Genomic DNA, 16,367 nt, shown 5'->3' with positions numbered 1-16,367 from the left:
TGTTCAATTTTGGGAAAATGTGGTTCATCTGTAAAGAAGGCCGTGAACAGGACGCTAGTTCGACCTATTCTTGAGTACTGCTCGTGTGTTTGGGATCTGTACCAGACCGTATTAAAGACAGACATCGAAGCAATTCAGAGGCGGGTTGCTAGATTTACTACTGGTAACTTCTAACAACACGCAAGTGTTACCGAGATGTTTCCAGAACTAGAAAGGGTGTCTCTGGAGGAAAGAAGACGTTCTTTTCGAGGAACAATGTTGAGAAAATTTAGAGAACCGGCATTTCAGGCCGGCTGCAGAACGATTCTACTACAGCCAACATACACAGCGCGTAGGGTCCATGAATATAAGACACTCATTTTTCCCTCGCTCTGTTTGCGAGTAGAACAGGAAGGGAAATGACTAGTGTTGGTATAGAGTGTCCTTCGCCACTCACCGTACGGTGGCTTGCGGAGTATTTATGTGGATGTAGATGTAGATGAACAATGACGCTGACTCATAGCGCTAGCTGCCGCCCGCACAGTTCTGTATTGTTGACACAACAGATACCTCCTACACTGTTGATACAAATGAGTATGATCTCGTAAACTGTATTACGAATGTGAAGACTAATCCACATATCTTACACAGGGAAAACCCAAACAGAATGGCCTTGGAATTCGCGTCTCGCTCCTCACGAATACGAGACCATTTCCATTAAGCCACCTCACTCGGTGCTAAGTTTAGATGGAATTACCTCAGCGTAGCGAAGCTGTCCGGAATGCAGTTAAGCTGAAGGTCTGCTGCTATGTAAAGTGTGTGCGAGCGTATTTTTGCACCAGTCAGCGGGTTGTTTACTGGCGCTTCTGGTTCGAAAGTGCCAGCTGTTGTTCATAAACGGCCCTCGCTTTGGCAGAACAATCATCAAACGTCCCATCTACCATTGACGACAACGCTATTCTAATGTCAGGATAAGGTTGCTGCCTTTGTTCCCTTTCATTGTGTACTAATTAGCTTAAACAAGAAATGTATTGCTCCGTTCCACTTCGAGAGAAACGTTGAACGCGTAGTTTTATGTACACTGACCTTGAGGCAGCGAGTCTCGAATAGGCTGCTTCTAGCGTCGTATCTGCTGCCCTTTAAACCTCAAATCCGTTGATAAACAGCTAGAAGATACGTAAATGGAATGATATATATGGTGTGAGTTCTTCTGCGAAATCTTATACTGAAACTCTTAGCTTTGTAGTTTTACAAGAGGGAAGCGTATTTTCGCGAATTCTGTAACATGTGTTGACCTAATATGCAGAGGAGAAATTTAGGCTGTGTTCTACCTTCCGTGCCGAGGCACGCGAGAGAGGTTTCCTTTACCGGCTCTCATTGGCCGTGTTACTTACCCGTTTGTATGAGTTGCAGAAGACATGTGTACCGTGAATTGTTTTCACGTAAAATGTAGGACGCGAGATTGCTACAGCAGAGGCCTTAAACTTGCTCGCATTTCTCCGTAACTCATGATTGCTATTACCAAGACCAGTTTGTATGTTTTTCTTTTAATTCAGAACAATTAGTGTACTCTGTAAAACGCGTAATAAATACTCGTATACCAATACTTAAATACTGATTATTACTTTTAGAAAGCTAATATTCTATTCAATCCACCCTTCAATTTACAACTAATCGTGTTGCGCAATTATGTGCAAGAAGAGACTCCTGAAAATATGACCACATTTTTGCATCATCCCGATTCCCAGAACTCCTGAAGATAGAAGTTGTCTGTGGATGTTGTAACACAGACATAGTCCCTTTGACTGTTCAGAGATGACACCAAATCCGCAAAAATATTTAGGCAAACATGCACTAGCAGTGCCTGTTAGACAGAGGGGGTCCGACAGCCGATCAATTCCAGTCATTCCACCAGGAAGGTGGAACACGGCTCGTGTTGTCTGTAGTTCAACCATGCCTAGACGGTCTATACCGCGGTTCGATCGCATCCACATTGTTACCTTGTGCCAGGAAGGGTTCTCAACAAGGGAAGTGACCAGGCGCCTTGGAGTGAACCAAAGCGATGTTGTTTGGACTTGGAAGAGACACAGACAGACACGAACTGTAGATGACATGCCTCGCTCAGCCCACCCAAGGGCTACTACTGCAGTTGATGACCGCTACCTACGGATTATGGCTCGGAGGAACCCTGACAGCAACGTCACCATGTTGAATGATGCTTTTCGTGCAGCCACAGGACGTCGTGTTACGACTCAAACTGTGTCATGATGCGCCACTTCACTCCCGACGTCCAAGGCGAGGTCCATCTTTGAAACCACGACACCATGCAGCGCGGTACAAATGGGTCCACCAACATGCCGAATGGACTGCTCAGGATTTGCATCACATTGTGTTCACTGATGAGTGTCGCATATGCCTGCAACCAGACACTCGTCGGAGACGTGTTTGGAGGCAACCCGGTCAGGCTGAACGCCTTAGACTCACTGTCCAGCCAGTGCAGCAAGGCTGAGGGTCCCTCCTGTTTTGGGGTGGCATTATGTTGGGCTGACATACGCCGCTGGTGGTCATGGAAAGCGCCATAACGGCTGTACGATACGTGAATGCCATCCTCCGACCGATAGTGCAACCATATCGGCAGCATATTGGCGAGACATTCGACTTCATGGATGACAATTCGCGCCCTCATCGTGCACATCTTGCGAATGACTTCCTTCAGGACAACGACATCGCTCGACTAGAGTGGCCAGCATGTTCTCCAGACATGAAGCCTATTGAAAATGCCTGGGATAGATTGAAAAGGGCTGTTTATGGACGACGTGACCCATCAACAACTCTGAAGGATCTACGCGAATCGCCGTTGAGAAGTGGGACAATCTGGACAAACAGTGCTTAATGAACTTGTGAATAGTATGCCAAGACGAATACAGGCATCCATCAATGCAAGAGGACGTGCTACTGGGTATTAAAGGTACTGGTGTGTTCAGCAGTCTGGGCCACCACCCCTGAAGGTCTTGCTGTATGGTGGTACAGCATGCAATGTGTGGTTTTCATGAGAAATAAGAAGGACGGAAATGATGTTTATGTTAATCTCCATTCCAATTTTCTGTACAGGTTCCGCAACTCTCGGAACCGAGGTGACGCAAAACTTTTCTTGATGTGTGTGTTATCGACATATTTTATTTAAACTGTATTCAGTGCAAAGAGAATGCTAAAAGAAATTAATGAAATACTTAGATTTACCAGCTATCTTCTCCAAATATGAAGAATTTTAGAGAAACCGATCTCCTGTTTATGGCTTTGAACAGAATTGCAAGAAATGTGAATGAAAAGTCGTGATCTCAATTTCCTTCCGTCAGAAACATTTCAAAAGAGACATTAACAACTAGAAAATAGCAAAAATCACGCGTAATCGCTGTGATTTGTGCTTTAACTCTAATCGTTGGGGAGACGAGATGCCTCAGAAGGTGAATGAACATGAAATTTAAAGCTTACATTGAAGAAGAGCACTAAATAGTTCGTAGGGTCTTATGAAACTCGAACAGAAAGAGTTTTTACTGGACAGTGATTTATCAGTATCTTCTCCATTTTTGGGAGTGAGCGAGGTGCCGGAGTGGTTAGCACACTGGACTCGCATTCACGAGGACGACGGATCAGCCCCTTGTCTGACCATCCAGATTTAGGTTTTCCGTGATTTCCCCAAATCGCTCCAAGAAAATTCCGGCCTGGTTCACCTGAAAGGACACGGCCGATTTCTTTCCCCATCCTTAATACAATTCGGGCTATGAACTCAGTCTTCCTTCCTTCCTTTTCGTAGAGCTGTCAGTGGTAACTGAAAAGCAACACTGCGTGAAATAACCGAGAAACCAATGTGGGACGTATGACGAACGTATCCGTTAGGACAGTGCGGCGAAATTTGGCGTAATGGGCTATGTCAGCAGACGACTGACGCGAGTGCCAGTGCTAACAGTGCGCCATCGGCTACAGCGCCTCTCCTGGGCTCGTGACCATATCGGCTGGACTCTAGACGACTGGGAAATAGAGATGGGCAAAACTGTTCTTTTCAGAGATTGGATCAGAACTGTTCACTCCCTGAAATGAATTAGCTCTTTTTCATGACTCACCACTCATTTACAATAGAAAATAAATGGAAGGCACATTGCCCTTTAAACTTGGTTTATTCCAGTACTATACCTGTATTTTGATCTTATTTGATCCTATTTTGAAGTAACACAGATAATGAGTAAGAATTTTGTATTGTTTATTGAAATTTCCACGATATGACAAAGTTTTTGATCATTGATTTATTTTGCACTATCGTGGTTTTTTGGGTGATCGGAAAATGTTGTAACTTGAGATTTACATTAACAATATATTTGGCTATAATGTATTAAAATTTCATTAACCTCATACAAATACATCGCAAGCCATATATTTTTAAAGTGAACATTTCCTTCCGAAGACGCCTAAAATCGCAAAATTCGTACCAGAATGAGAAAAAAAATATAAATTTGACTGTAAAACGAAAGTGCTGCATATAGCCTTACGCAGAATAAAACAAGGAAAATATTGGTGTATCACATTTTGCGATACGTTTATCGGTTCGCTCGTAATTAAAGCGTAAATTCGAATGTCCATAATAAAAATCCTATAGTAAGAGGAGTCATCAGGAACCTAATCTAATCAGTTTAAACAAATAAAAATAAAATAAAAACAATTGATGTATACATAACATAATAATGTAATTTACATAGCGGTATTACTACGAAGAACAATATCCAGTGGGGACGAACTCCGATGCAGAGGCGCTGAGTCGAGCAGGTCGAGCCGCGAGCTGTATTACTGCATGAGCTGAGACTGCAGAGACCAGAGTGACACCTGAATCGCTTTGCTCAACGCTCTGGCTAGAGTCGAGACGGTGGGGTGAGGGTTGAGTGGGCGAGTTCCGAGGGTGGGGGGAGCGGTGAACTCACCCGCTCCGAGACAAATCGTCGGTTCCCTTGCGAGCATGTTTTTGCAAGTAGTTCCTATGCTATCCGCTAGGTGGCTCTCTGTCCTGTTGCTCGCATCAACTGCCCAGAGGGCAGGACGTGCGACTGAAACGATCGCCGACAGAGTGCGATGCGAAGTTAAGCTGCGCCAGACACTGCACATGGCAGACGACGCACAGAGGCGGCACAGCATATGTGAAACACAAAATCCAATGGGGCACTGCACAATGCAGGCAGCCAAGGTAGAAGCAGGGCAGAGGCCGGCGCTGGCTATGTTGTGTGGCGTGCACTGTGCTCTGACCAGCAGAGGCGCTGCTGATATGCTCCGTCTCTCTCTCTCTCTCTCTCTCTCTCTCTCTCTCTGCCGTGGGAAACGTTTGGAGCTACCGTTCTTTTTTTCTGAATCACTGATTGTTCACTCCTTTGAAAGATTCAACTCTATGAATTAGTTCAAGAGCGGATCCCCCATCTCTACTGGGAAACCGTGGCCTGGTTAGATGAGTCGCAATATCAGTTGGTAAGGGATGAAGGTAGGGTTCGAGTGCGGTGCAGCCTCCGCGGCGCTATGGGCCCAAGTTCTCGCTGTGGCCGAGGGGCTCTAAGCGCTTCAGTCCGGAACCACGCTGCTGCTGTAGTCGCAGGTTCGAATCCTGCCTCGGGCATGGATGTGTGTGATGTCCTTAGGTTAGTTTAGTTTAATTAGTTCTAAGTCTCGGGAACTGATGACCTCAGATGTTAAGTCCCATAGTGCTTAGAGCCATTTGAACCATATGAACCATCTCAACAAGGCACTGTGCAAGATGGTGTTGGCTCCATAATGGTGTGGGCTGTATTTACGTGGAATGGACAGGATCTTCTGGTCATGTTTTGCTACTTGTAGGCCATATGCAGCCATTCATGGACGTCATGTTCTCAAACAATTAAGTTGTTTTTAGGGATGACAACGCGCCATTTCACTGGACCACAGTTGTTCGCGATTGGTTTGATGAACATTTTGGACATTTCTAGCGAATGATTTGGTCACTTAGGTCGCTCTACATTATTACCGTCGAACATTTATGGGACATGATCGAGGGTCAGTTCGTGCACAAAATCCTGCGCCATCAAGACTTTCACAATTTGGACGGCTTTAGAAGCAGCGTGGCTAAATATTTCTGCAGGGGACTTCCAACGACTTGTTGAGTCCACGCCACGTCGAGTTGCTTCAGTACGCCTGGTCAAAAGAGATCTGATACGATATTAGGAGGTATCGCATGACTTCTGTCGTGTCAGTGTAGTTGTGTTACAGAATCAAAACATTTTTTTCTACATAAAGGTTTTAATATGTGAAGCAACTTCAATGAGATATGTTCTGTGTTGTTAACATGAGTGGGAAATAACATTTTTTTCTGAAAGAAAATTCCCAGTACACTGATAAGCCAACACGTAATGACCACCTGCTTAATAGCGTGATGTTACACCTTTGGAACGCTGTATAGCAGCGATTTGGCGTGGCATACATTCGACTAGCCCTTAGTAGCTTTCCGGAAGTATGTGGCACAAGATGTCTACGCGCAAGTCGTGCAGTTCCTGTAAATTACGGGCAACTAGTTTTTGGGCGCATAGCTGGCCTCCAATGGCATCCCAGATGTCTTCCATCAGGTTCATACCAAGAGAATTGGTTGACAAGACATCAACGTGAGTTCACCCCTAAAACCACTGTAGCACGATTCTGACCCTGTGAGATGTTATCCTGCTAGAAGATGTCATCACCACTGGAGAAGACCTCAGGCATGAAGAGATGGAGGTGGTCCGCATTAATGTTCACTTAGTCCATAGCTATCGAGGTGCCTTCGACTATCAACACAGGTTCCGTGGAAGCCGAGGTGAATGTCCTCCATAGCATAACATCGCTCCCACTGTTCACCTGGATGACGACAGATCTGGACACGATCGTCGACTTGGTGTAACAAGACATATGATTAATCTGCCCAGACGACACATTACCTTTCATACACTGTACAGTCTCGATGATCCCGCGCTTGCTACAGTCGTAATCAAAAATGGTTCAAATGGCTCTGAGCACTATGGGACTTAACATCTGTGGTCATCAGTCCCCTAGAACTTAGAACTACTTGAACCTAACTAACCTAAGGACATCACACACATCCATGCCCGAGGCAGGATTCGAACCTGCGACCGTAGCAGTCGCGCGGTTCCGGACTGCGCGCCTAGAACCGCTAGACCCAGTCGTAATCGATGATGTCGTATGAGTCAACATGGGAATCCATAGGGGGTCATCTGCTGCGCTGCTCCACGTTCAGTCATGTACACTGAACGGTGTGCTTCGAAACATTTGTGCCTTCATCGTCATTTAACTTTGAGAGAGGGGAGGCCTGCACTTGGAAGTTGAGTGATGAGGCGTCGACATCCAACACCTTGTCGTCTACTTGTGGTTTCACTTTCCTCGCATGTCTTGCCATAGATGCGCACAACAGTCGCCCTTTGTCGGTCCCAGGTGGCAGGTCAAAAAAAATTTTCCTTTGATAAAATGACTAATCTGATTGGAGTTCCCCATTTGCAGCCAGTATCATCGTTAGAATGATTCACAATTCGTCTTCGCTACACGTATGTACATTCCTTAGCGCGTCGAGTGCACGCAACGCCTCTCCAAAACATTGGAAGAATGGGACCTCTCCCGAAGTCGCCGCCATACTCGTCGACGATAGTAATCTAAGGTAGTGCTGAACCGCAGTTCATCGCCGAACATAATACAATGCCATTCATCAGCAGCTCATGCATCTGGTCACGGCACCACTCCAAACGCAGCCATAGCCGGCCGCTTTGACCGAGCGGTTCTAGGCGCTTCAGTCTGGAACCGGGTCACCGCTACGATCGCAGATTCGAAGTCTGCCTCGGGCATGGATTTTTGTGATGTCCTTAGGTTAGTTAGGTTTAAGTAGTTCTAAGTTCTAGGGGACTAATGACCTCAGACGTTAAGTCCCATAGTGCTCAGAGCCATTTGAGCCAAACGCAGCCATAGGTATCGTGGTGTTAACGGTAGCCTGCGCATTGGACTGTAGTTGCCTGGTCTGGCTGTTGCTAATCTCCGACCAGAATACTGCTGGAAGTGCATTACTTGTTCTCGGATGATAGGAGCAGATGTAAAAGGGCTACGATGTGCTTGGTATACAAGACGACGATCCTCCCTTGCGATGGTCAGACGATGTCGCCCGGAACCTTGACAAAGTGTATGACTGACATCATGTTCCCAAACAGGCCAACATCCAATCATAATTAAATCTGAAGGTCCCTCAAATCTGGATACTGAACAGTTCGACTATCTGACCAAATACAGTTCCATCCTTTCAAACTGTCAGGTGCTGATAACGCTGTCTCTCACGCGAACGCGGCATATCCGTCTCCTTCGCCTGGTAACAACGCTAAACACATACAGGATTAATCCACTCTGGTGGCCCTTCTACCTGTCACAGAGAATTGCATCTATAACACAGGTATGCGACATAAAAATTGTTTCAGATTTATTAAGTGATTTTTATAGTGTTTTCAACGCTGATTTCGAGAAAAATAGCGAAAAAATTCCATCACGTACAGTTAATTCACAAACTGCTTGTCTTGTTTTAGCTTTTTCCGATATTTCAGCACTCTAGTGAGTTTGAATTTTGGTTTTAGGATCTCCATAAACTGTTATTTAGCCGTTTTTATACTAGACATACATAAAATAAAGAGTAATTAGGAGAAACCAGCAGTATTTTCATGTCAGTGCCTGTCTGTCGCGCTGCCCCTTCCCCCGCCATCACCAAGCAGTGAGCTTCTGCTGTTGTCCTTCAATCCACAGTACCTCTTCACTCTGTGCTGTTCACGTGTTCACGCGCTTTTTCTGTTAATGGGACAGAAGAGACAGAAAGTAACACTACATAAAAAAAGCTTGGCCCTTGAGGAAAACTTACAGGTAGGGGTTAAAAATGTTGAGAGGAAAAGCCTTGTGGATCCCAAAAAGGTGTTACTTCCACCACTTCACATTAAGTTGGAGCTGATGAAACAATTTGTTAAGGCATTGCCAAAAGAAGGGGAGTGTTTCAGATCTCTTTGTGCACAGTTTCCTGGTTTATCCGAGGCAAAGCTAAAGGAAGGAATCTTTGTCGGACGAGACATTAGAAAACTAATAACAGATCCTAACTTGAAACTTCCTGGCAGATATAACTGTGTGCCGGACCGAGACTCGAACTCAGGACCTTTGGCTTTTGCGGGCAAGTGCTCTACCAACTCAGCTACCCAAGCACGACTCACGCCCCGCTACCTCGTCTCCTACCTTCCAAACTTTACAGAAGCCCTCCTACGAACTTTGCAGAAGTAGCACTCCTGAAAGAAAGGATATTGCAGAGACATGGCTTAGCCTTAGTCTGGGGGATGTTTCCAGAATGAGATTTTCACTCTGCAGCGGAGTGTGTGCTGATATGAAACTTGGGTAGCTCAGTTCGTAGAGCACTTGCCCGCGAAAGGCAAAGGTCCTGAGCGAGTCTCGGTCCGGCACACAGTTTTAATCTGCCAGGAAGTTACATATCAGCGCACACTCAGCTGCAGAGTGAAAATCTCATTCTAGAACCCAGTTTTGTGGACAAAATGGAAACAAATGAAAAGGCAGCATGGACATCTTTTAAATTAGTTTTTACCTGTTTCCTAGGAAACAAAAGAGATCCAGACTACAAGACAATCATCGTAGACATGCTCGACAACTTTAAGAAGCTGGGCTGTAACATGAGCATTAAAGTTCATTTTCTCCACTCACATCTTGTCTATTTCCCTGCAAACCTTGGTGATATAAGTGAAGAGCAGGACGAAATATTCCACCAAGACATCAAAGAAATAGAAAGAAGATATCAAGGAGGATGGAACGTCAACATGGTAACGGACTACTGCTGGATGATAAAAAGAGATGATCCTCAAAGAGTCCACAGCCGGAAAAGCAATAAAAGAAGCTTCGACAGAAAGCGAAAGCGTTAATATAAGGATTTATGAGCTTAAAGGGAAATGGAAGTGTACTGGAAATGTAGTTTAGAACATGATTTATAAATAAAATAAAATTTTATAACGTTGGAAAAAATTTGATAAATTGCTTAAATTTTGTTATTATACCCAAAAATACTTCTTTTTTTGTGAGAAAACCTGACGTGACAGAAAAAAATGGATTGCATTTTTGAAAGCAGCGCTGAAAAGTACATAAAAGTCAGCTATAAAATTTCAAACAACTTTCAAAAAATATTTTTTTTTGCAGACCTGTGTAATCATTTACATACCCGCCGAGGATGTGTAAGGCTACATGTATTCTGGGTGCATCATAGTTTTTGTCAGCAATTTTTTTCTGAATACTATTTTGAAGACCCTAAATCGCTATGTACAGTAATGGCGTTAAAAGTAGAGGAAAGGTACCTAATATGAGACACACTTTTGTAAACCCATTTGAAAGACCTAAAAGTAAGTGCAATTGTATTTTTTATGATGGCAATGAGATCTTACATTCCAGAATGAGATTTTCACTCTGCAGCGGAGTGTGCGCTGATATGAAACTTCCTGGCAGATTAAAACTGCGTGCCCGACCGAGACTCGAACTCGGGACCTCTGCCTTTCGCGGGCAAGTGCTCTACCAACTGAGCTACCGAAGCACGACTCACGCCCGGTCTCACAGCTTTACTTCTGCCAGTATCTCGTCTCCTACCTTCCAAACTTTACAGAAGCTCTTCTGGTAGAGCACTTGCCCGCGAAAGGCAGAGGTCCCGAGTTCGAGTCTCGGTCGGGCACGCAGTTTTAATCTGCCAGGAAGTTTCAGATCTTACATTATTTAATTTTATCATACAATTATCGTATTTGCAATAATAAACAATCTTTCAGAGTAGTTATTAAATCTTCACAAACAAGGCATTTCATAGAAATGAGATCAAGGTTTCCTAATATGAGACAGTAATAATATTTTGCTTTAATTATTTTATTACATAATAATGACTTATGAATACACAAATTTTACATGTTCATTCATTTCTGTTATCTTTCACTCATTTCATACTACTTAGGTTTATATTTACGACATCCGGGGTAAAAAAAATTGTCTTCTGTGACACCGCAATCTTCATGAGCCCAGCGATAACATTTCGTGCACTGTGCCCATTTCTCCCCGCGTTTGCCTTCAGGAAAGCGCCCAGTACAGAACAGACACTCTGCGTCATCGTCATCACTGCTGTCTGAATCCCCACTGTCATCAAGATGGACATCGGATGCCGAGTCACTAGACGATTCTTCTGCTTTAGGCCTACGATTGGAAGATTTTCTACTCTTCTCCCCAAATAACTTTCTCGCTGCTTTCTTAGCTTCAGCCTCTGATTTCTTCTGTTTAGATTCTTGCAATTGCTTCACATAAGGAGTTGAAGTTAGTAACGCAGCAGAGCACGAACGCGATGTTTGATCTATTTGATTAACTCTAGATGGTTTTGCGATGTGTGAGAGAGGTCTGATGTCTGCCGGGCTGGCAGCTTGACCATCATCTGTCCGCCGCTCGTGGTCTCGCGGTAGCGTTCTCGCTTCCCGAGCACGGAGTCCCGGGTTCGATTCCCGGCGGGGTCAGGGATTTTCACCTGCCTCGAGATGACTGGGTGTTTGTGTTGTCCTCATCATTTCATCATCATCCGGGAAAGTGGTGAAATTGGACTGAGCAAAGATTGGGTAATTGTACGGGCGCTGATAACCACGCAGTTGAGCGCCCCACAAACCAAACATCATCAGCTCGACCATCATCATCAGTAGTTTGATTTTCATTTTTGACAACTCTTTCTTGAAGAGCGTTAGCATGGCGATGAATTGAAAATTCACGTTCCATAAAGATGTTTCTGTTGCATGGGATGAGACCTGTTTTTCTGAAGGCATACACAGATGCTTCCATTTTTGCTGCTCGGTTGTAAGCTGCCCCAAATAACTTGGCTATTAATAATGGGGTGATAACACGACCTGGGTTACTTGCCAACCACGTTTCTATCTCTTGGGCATAGTAGGTTTTCAAAGGCCCCATAAATCGGACGTCAAGTGGCTGCATTCTATGCGTTGAGTGAGGTGGCAAACATACAATATGAACATTATTTTCACGTGCTTTACCTAACACATCGAGATTCTTTGTGTGGGAATAATGCCCATCAAGAATCAAAATGACAGGGTCATTTCAAGATGGTTTTACATGACTCACAAAATGATCAAACCACTGAGTAAAAATGTGAGTTTGTATCCAGACACTTGAATGACAATCTGATATTGATCTTGCAGGTGCACCGTCCATCAAGTTCCAGAAAACATTCCAATTCCTGATCATAAGACTAGTCAAAGTAATCCCTGTTTATGATAATTTAATCGAATTAAAATTTTACTACAATAAATGATGAAATATTGTTATCTCATGATAGTATTGCGTAAATTACATATAACAATTCGTGAGAGAACGAGTTCCCCCAATAAGCGATAGGTATCGTAATATGCGACACTGTCGCATATTTGGATCCCCATACTATCGCATATTAGAAATTTCGCCATCTTACACAAAGAATCTCGCACTTGCTAAAACCGGCCGTGGTGGCCGAGCGGTTCTAGGCGCTACAGTCTGGAGCCGCGCGACCGCTACGGTCGCAGGTTCGAATCCTGCCTCGGGCATGGATGTGTGTGATGTCCTTAGGTTAGTTAGGTTTAAGTAGTTCTAAGTTCTAGGGGACTGATGACCTCAGAAGTTAAGTCCCATAGTGCTCAGAGCCATTTGAACTTTTTTTTGAACTTGCTAAAAACGTTCGTAGTAAAATGAACCTAATTGTCAATAATTATAGGTAATACTGTTACAAATAACAACAATAAAAGAGTGCAGTAGTATCCACTCACCTTTAAGCTGAAATATTGTCTCAATACCGATGTCGCAAAAACTCCAAACACAAGAAATTTTGTATCAACCTCTACGTACTGTGTCCGGCTCGACTATGGCGTCCTGCTCGCTGTGTCGCCGTCTGGCACGCAGTAGACGTGTTTAAGAAACTCTCCACCAGAGTGCAACCCCTAACATGAGCACAGTTGGGGTGTCTCATATTAGGGAACTGTCGCATAATAGGCACCTTCCCTCTATACCTGCATTTCCAGCGCAGTTCAGTAGAGTTCGCTGAGACCCCGAACGTCTGCGGGATAAAGCTGCTTGTGTACACGGTTCCGTGTAAGTTGCCCGTGAAACTGACGCACAACACGGGTGACAGCAAGGGCACATTCAGTCGATATAGTGAGACACAAAATATTGCAGATATGCATAATGGTGGATTGCAAGGGATCATCACTACAAGCTGATGGTCGTAACTTCTAAATTATAGCTCGCGGGTATCACGAGGAATGGAATGTGAATGCTTTTATTACGCCTTCTAGTAGGACCATTATTTCTTGACAGTATCGATTACTGGCAGTTTTGGGAACAATTTTTACTACAACACTTGTCATAAATCGCTTTTGACACTTTGGGGTCGTGTTGCCATCTGCTCAGGTGAAGGAGCTAATGTGTTTGCTGTGCTATCACGAATCTGATCTTTTACTTGTTTATTAAAATGTGTGCCCTTCAGACTACATATCCGTATGATTCCCTTGATTGGATGGCATATTTTCATGGTTCTGTTTTGATGGTTGTTGTAGTTCTTTTCGTTAATGTCTGTCATAGGGTAAGCAGTGTATCCTGTATTCCTTCTGTTATTTTGTTCTATACTCATCTGTACAGTTCCTGCACGATTCGCTGGTATTTTCTCGTTCTTTCTACAACTGGGAACAACTGTTCCTTGATGAAGTGTGTAGTTCTCCATAACTGGATACTTAGCTGTTGGTAGTACTGAGTTATTTGATGGCTGGAGGTCGGCGTGCTTCACACAAAAATGGTTCAAATGGCTCTAAGCACTATGGGACTTAACATCTAAGGTCATCAGTCCCCTAGACTTAGAACTACTTAAACCTAACTAACCTAAGGACATCACACACATCCATGCCCGAGGCAGGATTCGAACCTGCGACCGCAGCAGCAGCGCGGTTCCGGACTGAATCGCCTAGAACCGTTCGGTCACAACGGCCGGCTGCTTCACACATGTGACGAACGTGTCGCGATATTTAACTGTACGATTCAAACGCTGACAACGTTTGCGTTATCGGGAACCGATTTCTGCACTGTAGAATTTTATTCGGATCTTGGTAAGTAGCAGGTACAGTAACTCGCCAATCCTTTTACCGCGATTTATATTGGTGAAATGTTTATCACGATTTTCAAATCTTTATCTGAAGGAAATTCGAAAGAGCAAAAGTTTAATTTCGCTTGTGACAAAGTCAATTTTAGTGGCTTCTCTGTCATCCTAAAGTGCACAATCAACAGACAACTTTGACAGATTATTTTAGTTGTTTCTCACGTGCTTCCTAACGATAGGATGTACTTACGTTCGATCCTGTTCTTAAATGCTTCCATGGTTTCTGTTATCTCCAACATTTCAGCCCGACTTTCATCTATTTGGTGGTCTTTGTTATCTAAGAATTCGCTGTTTTGTATTGCTCCGCGAGCGTTTGTGCGCTTGAGAATTTCAACCGATTTACAGGTTTTCGTCTCTTTCTTTTCAATTTTCTTCTTTTTTCCATTTTTGTGTCGGATCTTCAGTCATACTTGATACTCTACTCCCGGCTACCATCTAGCATGCTGTTACTGCCTGAATGCAGGATATTACCATGTAGGTCATATTACTTATCTGTTATTATCTGAATAGTCCTCGCCAGTATGGGTTACTTTGTCGTACTTTGTTGTATTGTGAGCATCATGAAATTCTTCCCGGCGGGTCCAGTAACGATGGTGTTTTCATTTTTCTAAGTCCTTCGTCTTACATTTGCTTAAGTGCTGTTTCTGTCAAGCAGTGTTGTAAGGGTGTTGTCTGCCTTTTTTGCTCGGTCCTGTTTGGGGCGCGGTTTTTATGTAGGGTTCCCTGATGAGTGGCGTCTGTCCACGAGTTCTGTCTCGGACCTAACATTCTGGCTTACAGGAACGTGATTTTATCTGCCGCACTAGGGACGATGGCTCTTCAGCATCCCTTGACCTTAACATCTAATCGTCTGGCCACCTAAGGCATCTCGCGTTTCTTACAAATCTGTCAATTTTACCGTGACCACACAAAGTGTGTAGACATTTCACACAACACTTTTGTTAGTTTCCCTTCAAATCGAACAAAACAAGTGGCGATGAACTTGTCTCGCTAGCAGACCTCGCAGGTGTATTCTGACGAAAGCTCTCGAGTTTCACCTCGTACCAACATCTGCACGATGTGCACTGCCGAGGCAAACTGTAACTTGTTACTGTCACTGGGATAATATTTATGTTAGCTGGGAATCGTCCGCGGAGATTGTAAAAGTAGCGTCACCTGCAGGGAACGAGTTTCATTGCGTTCAAGCACACTGACTCCGCCGAACCCCTGTCAGCCCAAGAGACAAGACTGGTGATGTTGTAACGGCTTTCATTGTCCAGAAAACAATGTGTCTCACTCTGCAACCAATATAGCAGGGAGACTCCGGAGCCCTAAATACTGTTTCTCGTTCAACCAAACTCTATATACCTTGTTTCAACAGAAAAAAACAACTATGTCAAGAAACGCGCAAACTTTCTTCAAATAATAGCGGTTACGAGTGCTTCCCTGAAGTGGACGTTCGCCTGACATCCATCTAATTTTTGTTGGGTGAGAATGGTTCGTCAATTCGGTCACTTGTTAATCACAATCCTTCGGTAACCACTGTTTACTCTCATACAAACTGCGTCCTGCGTGATCTCCGAGACACATGCGCAGGCTCTGTTTCATTCAATAACACGATATTTAGAGACTCTGACGGCACCAGATGGAGGCTACACGCCACATTGACTTCTTAGAGTCAAAGATAATGTATGGATCATTCTCATTCATTTTCGTATTGTCAAGTGACTAATACATGGCACGCAGTTCATTTAGTCACCTGTATCCCTCTTGGTGCTTCTGTTACCACAACAGTTGAAGTAACATGTCACTGCGTTCATATGTCGTGGTAGTTCCCAGAAAGCACTTTCCTTTATTGGAATTGCCTGTCTGTGGCGCACATCCGATGAAATACGCGGCACGTCAATAGCCAGCACCTGAGGTAAGTTTTTTTAATCAGTTCCAACTGTTTAGGTGCTTATTGACAGGTAGTGAAACAATCCTTCACCGAGATTTCTCATTTGAGGGTCCTATATCTTTCCATTCATGTGCAAAGCTCAGGATCATATCGGATTTGTTTATATGGTTTCACCTCATCTATCAAATTACGCAGCCTGTTTCTGTACTAATCTCGATGAAGCATATTACGCAAACATTC

The 16,367-nt window shown here is 44.0% G+C and overlaps 1 protein-coding gene across 1 annotated transcript in view; it reads right to left on the bottom strand.

The window, feature by feature from the left end:
* LOC126184522 (serine proteinase stubble) overlaps positions 1-16,367 on the bottom strand; it is a 229,022-nt gene that overhangs the window by 109,885 nt on the left and 102,770 nt on the right. The window lies entirely within an intron of this gene.

This window comes from Schistocerca cancellata, chromosome 4 (genome assembly GCF_023864275.1).
Source record: "Schistocerca cancellata isolate TAMUIC-IGC-003103 chromosome 4, iqSchCanc2.1, whole genome shotgun sequence".
In the NCBI taxonomy this organism is placed as follows: Eukaryota; Metazoa; Arthropoda; class Insecta; order Orthoptera; family Acrididae; genus Schistocerca; species Schistocerca cancellata.
Note: the sequence above shows the minus strand (reverse complement) of the source record. Positions and strands in the feature narration are given on the sequence as shown.